At 45.8% G+C, this 8,505-nt stretch overlaps 1 long non-coding RNA gene across 2 annotated transcripts in view; it reads left to right on the forward strand.

Annotated features, from left to right (window-relative positions):
- Nucleotides 1-1,583, forward strand: part of LOC116074779 — a 10,480-nt gene extending 8,897 nt beyond the window's left edge. For both annotated transcript variants that reach the window (XR_004112284.1, XR_004112285.1), the window contains exons 4-5: nucleotides 7-280; nucleotides 1,355-1,583. This is a non-coding gene — a long non-coding RNA (uncharacterized LOC116074779). The remainder of the gene's footprint in view (nucleotides 1-6; nucleotides 281-1,354) is intronic.
- Nucleotides 1,584-8,505: the final 6,922 nt, after the last annotated feature.

The following is an 8,505-nucleotide window of genomic DNA, read 5'->3' on the forward strand; positions in this document are numbered from 1 at the left end:
CTGGAGGTGTCCAATGCCCTGGTCTGCTGAGGAGAGGAACACTGGAGGTGTCCAATGCCCCGGTCTGCCGAGCCGTTTCTAAAGACATGGAACAAGCAAGGGGACAAGCACTCACCTCTGAAAACAACTGCATAGCATCAGGCCAAGGTGGACTTTCTGATCAGACTGGAAGGACAGAAGGGCAGAAAGACAGAAGGACATGATGATGAGGACCTGTTGATGAGTGTCACTTGTACTCTGGGTATGGTGGATCTCCAAGTGAAATCTCTACAGGCATGAGGTGACTGCAACCATTTGTTTGATCTCTCTCTCTCTCTTTCTCTCCCTCCCTCTCTCCCTCCCCACCCCCCTCTCTCCAGACAAGATCTCACTGTGTGGCCTTGACTGGCCTGGAATTTGCATTGTAGACCAGGTTGCCTACCTCTATGGCCTAGAGGGGGTGCATACCCACATTTCTTTGCTTTCTCATTTAATTATGTTTACATGTGTGAATATTTCATCTGCCTATTTGTCTATATGACCCACATGAATTCCTGGGGCTGGAGCAGGCCAGTCTCCTGAGACTGGAGTTACAGACAGCTGCAAGCCACTCAGGTGAGGGGAGTCACACCTGGGTCCTCTGTAAAAGCAGCCGTGCTCTTAACTAACCACTGGGCCATCTTTCCAGTCCTCATTTGTTTTTGTTTGCTGGAGAGAGTCTCACTATACAGCTATGGCTGGCCTAGAATTCAATAAGTAGGGCAGCTGGGCCAAGAGCTGGAATCAAAGGCATGTGCCACCATCCCCCGGGGCATTCTCATAACTGAGACACATGCCCTCCCCCCAAGAAGTGATAAAAACCATTTTGGGAACCCTGGGTAGCTGATTTGATGAAAATAAATGAATAAGCAACAAGAATACCAGAATGTGTTCACCGTGTGTGAAGCTTCCGTCAGTCAAGGCAGCGTTGTTTCTTGGAGAAGCCAGCTCACATCTTTTTTTTTTAAGACTTATTTATTTATTATATGTAAGTACACTGTAGCTATCTTCAGACACACCAGAAGAGGGCGTTAGATCTCATTACGGATGGTTGTGAGCCACCATGTGGTTGCTGGGATTTGAACTCAGGACCTCCGGAAGAGCAGTCAGTGCTCTTAACCACTGAGCCATCTCTCCAGCCCCACCAGCTCACATCTTCATAGCACTGTATCCTGCAGCTCCCAAAGTGCCTGGAATTGGAAGGGAAGAGAAAGGCTGCCCAGAGACCCTGTTCTAGCCTCTCTCTCCTCCACCTTGTCCTTCAACACATTTTTCACACGTAACAAAATGATTCTCGTCTTCTGGAAATGTTTTCTAACTAGTGTTTTCTTTTTAGCTTTCTCCACAGAGCCTACTACAGATTCACGAGGCGTGTAAAGATGAGCAGCATAAAGCCCATTGGATCCTAGAAGTGCTCAGGCTTTCAGAGTTTTGATCTGTGGAGAGTCACTTGAACTGTCCCTTGGCAGTATTTTGAAGTCAGTGGAGCAGATCTTGACACGGGCAAATAAGTATGCTGCGGGTCCAAGGACCAGGAGAGCTCATAAAAGCATATAGGAATGGGATGGATGATTTATTTCTGTAAGAAGGGGTGTCTTAGTTAGGGTTGTATTGCTGTGAAGAGACACCATGACCAAGGCAACTCTTACAAAGGACAACATTTAATTGGGTCCGGCTTACAGGTTCAGAAGTTCAGTCCATTATCGTCATGGCTGGACTCGAAAGCAGACATGGTGCTGGAGAAAGAGTTGAGAGTTCTACATCCTGACCCACAGGCAGCAGGAGACTATGCGCACACTGAGTATAGCTTAAGCATAGGAGACCTCCATGCCCAATTCCACAGTGACACACTTCCTCCAACAAGGCCACACCTCCTGATAGCGCCAGTCCCTATGGGTCAAGCATTCAAACACAAAAGTCTATGGGGGCCATTCCTATATTCAAACCACCACAATAGGATTTTCCATTTCCATTGGATTATGTCATTCACAGTAGGGTTACAAACAGGATGTCGAAGGTGACCATCAAAAAGACTATTCCCATCACTGGATATATTTCAGCACGGATACTTGTGGGACATTAATGTCCCAGGGTTATGGAAGAAGGGTGGAGGGAGCTTCAATTCCAAATACCTCAAACAGGAGGACGGCAGGAGTTGGCTACATCCCCCTTCCTAACCTGGGTCCATAAAGCCAGCTCTCCCATCAACCCTGGTAGCAATTTATTTCCCAGACAGTTACAAGACTTCTCTCCATTTATTTATTCATTATTTATTTATTTTTGGTTTTTCGAGACAGGATTTCAAACTCTGTAGACCAGGCTGGCCTCGAACTCAGAAATCTGCCTGCCTCTGCCTCCCAAGTGCTGGGATTAAAGGCATGAGCCACTATTGCCCGGCCAAGGCTTCTCTCCTTGTTTGACTTGATAAGGTTCCCCTGACCCAGCTCCTGGGTAAGTAGATGACGTTTCTTCCAACACCACTACCTTGGCCAGTGGTACACGGTCACACACACATTGTCTCAAAGCCCCTGGCCACTCCACAGGAGCATAAATACCTCCTTTCTCCTGCCAGTAAAGGAACCAGTTCCCCAAAACCGTTCCTGGATGTGTTCTTTGCCGGGGCAGTCATCTCAGAGAGATGGAGATCCAGCTTCGCAACCATCCACACGCGCGCATGCGCACGCATGACTAAGCTTTCCTGCCGCTACTCTAGCCCGGTACACAACTGGCCTGGATACCGGGCTGGAGAAGCGAACGCAGGGTGGCAGACAGTCCTTTCCTGTCGCCGTGGACACTGAGTGCTCCTTATGGCTTTGCAGAGAGAGCTCTTATGACGTGATCGTCGACAAATGTCGTCTTCTGGCAGATGGTGCACAGATGGAATAAGGTTGGAGGACCTTTCCCCTACATTCCATTCCATATAGAATAAGGAGATGGCCCCAAGTGACTGATGGCCTGGCCTCTGTCAGTGGCCAAGGCCCAGTGACTACTGTCTGAACAAAGACTGAGCCTTCCAGGGCAACAGAATCAGCCCAAATAAACATTACCAACATGGGTACAGTACACTGCGAGTTCAGTGGTGGGCATATAATAAACTTCTTTCTCTAGTGCCCAATACCAGATGGCAGAATAAATAAATAAGTTACAAGCCAGCCTGTTTCCACGTTATGACTGTGGAATTGGAGAGAATTCCATTAATCAAGCCACCCAAAGAGTTGTGTCTCCTTGGTGTCCTGACCCAGAAGTGGGTATCTCTCTCCATGACTTTCAGAGTCCTTCGGTGATAAGAGAGTTCTGGTGCTAAGGAATATAAATTCAAGTTTTATTACTGAATTTTCTGGCAGTGAATTCACAAATGCCTCTGGGTGTCATTTCATTGTATCACCGCCTGACACTTAAGGATGGTTGAAGGACTTGGGAGAAGTTCAAAACAAACAAAACAAAACAAAAGTACCATTGTTTTAGTTTTGAAACATATTTCTAAGTAAACCGACTCATTAGAATTTAAAAGGAACTTTAAAATTCAGCTCTTAGACTGCAACCTTTTACAGACTGCACAGAACGCTCTTCATTTTCCTGAGACATTAGAAATGACTACCTGGGGCTTGGACCAGCGAGATGGTGCAGCAGGTGAAGATACCCGCTTGCAAGCAGAGGACTTGAGTTCTATTCCCAGGAGCCACATGGGTAGGGAGGACGGACTCTCACAGGCTGGGTTCTGACATACACACAGGCACACACACACACACATACACACACACACACACACACACACACACACGCATGTATGTACACATGCATATTTACTCATCCTCCTGAATGAGTCAGAACATAAACAAAATAATAAAGCACCACATTGATAAAACCTCTTCTATTATTACTGAGGGACTCAAGGATGAATTCAGCTCTTATACCATAACACTTAGTTTGAAGATGCTGAACACAAACCTTCACGCCATGGTAACAAGGACACGTTATGTCGATTCCTCAGTAGATGGGATGTTAGGATCCCACCTTATTCGGGCAGTTGGCTCTTGAGGCATTACCTATGGAATGATCTAAGACCTTCTGTATAAAAAACAGTGGTCAATTCTAGATTAGAGGTTGTGAACAGCGGCCAAACATTAAAAATTAAAATCAGGAGAGAGAGAAATAATTTTAAGGTTTTGATGCTGCAGCCAGCAAGATGGCTGTGTGGGGAAACATTTGCAGAGACAGCCAGATGACCCGAGTCCAATCTCTAGGGCCCAGATAACGATGTAGAGAGAAAACCGACTCCACAAAGTTGTCCTCTGACTTCCACGTGTGCCCTGTGGAATGCACGTCCACACACACCCATCACACATACTCATGTTAATGGTGATGAATACAACAGATTTAAATGCTAATTAGATTTTAACATTTACCAAACACGCGACCTTAAGCTTTCTGAACCCCTCAAATGAAGGTTTGACTAGAGTATGAAATATAAAAATGGGTGTGAACTAATTTCCTCTCTTGCTCAGACAACACCCAACCTTAAGAGCTAAAGAGAAAGAGGCCAACATCACACAACCTTGTTAAATATGTTGCTAAGCCAACAGCGAAGGGGTTCTTTTCTTGTTCGGTTGGTTTTCGTTTTTTGTTTCGGGTTTTGTTTTGTTTTGTTTTTTTTGGTCTTTTTGTGAGAGCGTGTGATGGCTTGAATATGCTTGGCCCACGGGAAGTACTATTAGGAGGTGTGGCCCTGTTGGAATAGGCGTGGCCTTGTGGGAGTGGGCATGGCCGTGTTGGAGGAAGTGCAGGAGTGTGGGGGTGGGCTTTGAAGGCACTTAGTGCTCAAGCTCTGCCCACTTCAGAGGATAGCCTTCTTCCTGGTGGCCTTCAGATCAAGTCATAGAAAGAAGTCTCAGCCCCTCCCACACCATGTCTGCCTGGACGCTGCCATGCTTCCAGCTACAGTGATAATGGACTGAACCTCTGAACCTGTACAACAGCCCCAATTAAATGTTGTCCTTTGTAAAAGTTGCCATGGTCATGGTGTCCCTTCACATCAATAAAACCTAACTAAGACACAGGGTTTCTCTATGTGGTCCTGGCTGTCTGGAACTTGCTCTGTAGACCAGGCTGGCCTCAAACTCACAGAGATCCCCCTGCATCTGCCTCCCAAGTGCTGGGGTTAAAGGCATGCGCCTTCACTGCCCGGCCAACAATAAAACTCTTTATAACAGCCCACCAACTACCTTCATTCTCTCTACATATAATTCAGTAATTGGCATGCTGTAGCAGGGTCTTCAATGAGATAACTGAAGTGACTTACTTGTACAAAGGCCGAACACATGGCACACATGAGACAACAGTTCATTGATTTTAGTTGCCTACCGAATTTTACTTAATGTCACTTCTTGAAGCATTGAGTTTGAAGCAGATGAGAATTTCTGGGGTTTTGTTTTTTGTTTTGGTTTTGGTTTTTCGAGACAGAGTTTCTCTGTGTAGCCCTGGCTGTCCTGGAACTCACTCTGTAGACCAGGCTGGCCTCGAACTCAGCAATCCGCCTGCCTCTGCCTCCGAAGTGCTGGGATTAAAGGCATGTGCCACCACTGCCTGGTCTGTTTGTTTTGTTTTTTAAGCTGACAAATTGGGTATTATGTAGAACACTCCTCCATGGAATCCAAACCCCTTCTTAGGGCGTAATTAGTAATATTGTAAGCCTACCAGGCAACCTTCCTATGTGTGAACAAAATTATTGAAAAGGAAGAAAACAATGGACTTATCCTCAAAAACACCCCGGGTGTCACTGAGGAGGGAGGGAGGGGCAGAAAGTGCATCTTATCAGCCAAGGAGAAACAATGATCAATTCCCCGACGCCATATTTGGTGCCGGTTTTCTCGTCTGCCCACTGCAGACAAGATCTGGGATAGCATTTGGAGGATGGGGAGCAATATTATCCGCAGGGCAATCCTTCAGTTCCATTTATACTGTATCTCTATAGAAGGCTGGGTCAAGCCCGCCGAGGAAAGAAACACGTCCATGCCCTTCACTGTCTCGGATGAGTGGACTCCCTGCCAAATGGATGCGACCATAGGCCAAGGAGGAGCCTTCCGATCAGGAAGGCAGCAAAGGCCAAGATGACACCAGCTCTCTTTACAGGCTTGCAGCTGATTAATAGCGCGGCTGGGGATTGTAAAGGAGGGTGACTACGTCGATGATGTCATCCACTTAGCAGCAAGAAGCCTCCTTGCAGCCATACCTGCGGTCAGATTGAGGTCACGGAGCGAGCGCGCGAGGCAGGTTCGCGGTTCCAAGGGAAATCTTACTCCTTTTCTCAATTACTTGACTCGTGCAAAATCGAAAGCTATCGGGTCTTTCTTTGTTCTGTTTGGACACGTTGCAACGGCCTGTAGCTTTCTGAGCTAATGAAATGAAATATTCAAGGGGGGGGGTGGGGAAGGGATCTCATTTTTAGTCTTCTCTTATTTCGTTGTTTGAGACAAGGTTTCATGTAGTCCAGTCTAGTCCCTAACTTACTATTTAGCTGAAGATAGCCTGGAGCTATCTTGCCTCCGGCTTTCAGGTGCTGGGAACATAGACTTATACCATCATAACTGGATAAAAAGAGATTTTTTTTTCTTTTTTACTATATTCACTGATTCATTCAATGAATATTTATTGCAAGCCAACCCTGTGTTCATCCCCAATTTGCCCTACCTCTTTTAGAGGAAGCTCAGTGACATCTTGTTTTGTGGATCATGTGACAATTGTCGCCAGAGAGCAGCTATATGCTGAACATAACCGCTGATACTTCCGATGGCTTGAAAGTGTCCTCTAAAGTTCCTGCTCTGCAAATCTAATCCCACTTCCAACAGTATCCAAAAGTGGACTCTCGGGCTGGAGAGATGGCTCAGTGGGTAAGAGCACTGACTGCTCTTCCGAAGGTCCTGAGTTCAAATCCTAGCAACCGCCCGTAATGAAATCTGATGCCCTCTTCTGGTGCATCTGAAGACAGCTACAGTGTAATAATAATAATAATAATAAATTATATAATTATTATATATAATTAATTATTATAATATTATTATACATAAATCTTTAGAAAAAAGGAGTAGACTCTTCAAGAGGTGAATAACAGGAGGCCTCTGTTCTTTAGGATCCATGTCCTTAAAGCAGGAGTGGATTTGGTATGCAAAAAGTGGATTTGTTGGGTTGGCGAGATGGCTCAGGGGGTAAAGGTAGTTGCTGCCAAGCCTGACAGCCTGAGATTGATATGGCAGGATCCACATGGTGAAAGGAGAGAACCAACGCCTGAAGATTGTCCTCTGACCACCACAGGCACTATGGCGTGCGCACGAAACTAATGCAAGACCCAATTTGTTATCAGTGCAGCTTTGACCCCCATTTTGCCTTGTTCCTCTTTCTCACGCCTTGCCTTCTGCCATAGGAAAATATAGCAAAAAGACCCTCTGCAGAAATGGGTCCCCTGGCTTCGGACTCTCTACCATCCAGAAAACTATAAAATGAGTCTTCATTCTTTATAAATGACCCCACGTATCATGCTATATAAGTACAAAAACCCAACACATTTGTTGAGGAATTGGTCGATACATAGATGAGGAGAAGAATAGTTCTAGTGCATCCATTGTTGGCTAATGAATACCACCCCTGACCTGCCCCACCCCCAGAATCAACAATAGAACAATAGAAGCTATCTTTTGGACAGTTGTAGAGATGAAAATGTGTTTAAAACAAGCCAGTTTGTCTTTCTTTTCTTTTTTTTTGTTTTTTGTTTGTTTTTTCTTTTTTCCGAGACAGGGTTTCTCTGTGTAGTCCTGGCTGTCCTGGAACTCACTCTGTAGACCAGGCTGGCCTCAAACTCAGCAATCTGCCTGCCTCTGCCTCCCAAGTGCTGGGATGAAAAGCGTGCACCACCACCACCCGGCCGTTCTTTTTTTTTTTTCTAAGATTTATTTAGCCGGGCAGTAGTGGCACACACCTTTCATCCCAACACTTGGGAGACAGAGGCAGGCAGATTGCTGAGTTTGAGGCCAGCCTGGTCTACAGAGTGAGTTCCAGGACAGCCAGGGCTACACAGAGAAACCCTGTCAAGGAAAAGTGGGGGAAAAAAAGGATACATGTGTCAAGCGTTTTTACTTTAATATAAAACAAAGAAATGTGCGTTCGTTCACTAGTCTTTCCTATAACTACATGTACGTTCGTTCACTAGTCTTTCCTATAACTTCATGGCTGGCGATGAGGTCTTTGGGAAACTTTCCTGATTTATATTGTCAGTCATGATAAACACACCTACCAATCGTAACTCCTCAAGCACACATGCACAGCGCAGGAATGGGAGGAAATCTCCTACAAACTGGGGTTGCATCAACCTGCAGTGGCATGCTCATCCTGAGCATAAACACTGTATTGCATGAGCTCCCACGGAATCAATGCCTTAGTTACAGTTTCTGTTGCTGTGTAAAACACCATGGCCAGCTGGGAGGTGATGTGGCACAC

Source organism: Mastomys coucha, unplaced genomic scaffold, assembly GCF_008632895.1.
Source record: "Mastomys coucha isolate ucsf_1 unplaced genomic scaffold, UCSF_Mcou_1 pScaffold3, whole genome shotgun sequence".
Taxonomy (NCBI): domain Eukaryota; kingdom Metazoa; phylum Chordata; class Mammalia; order Rodentia; family Muridae; genus Mastomys; species Mastomys coucha.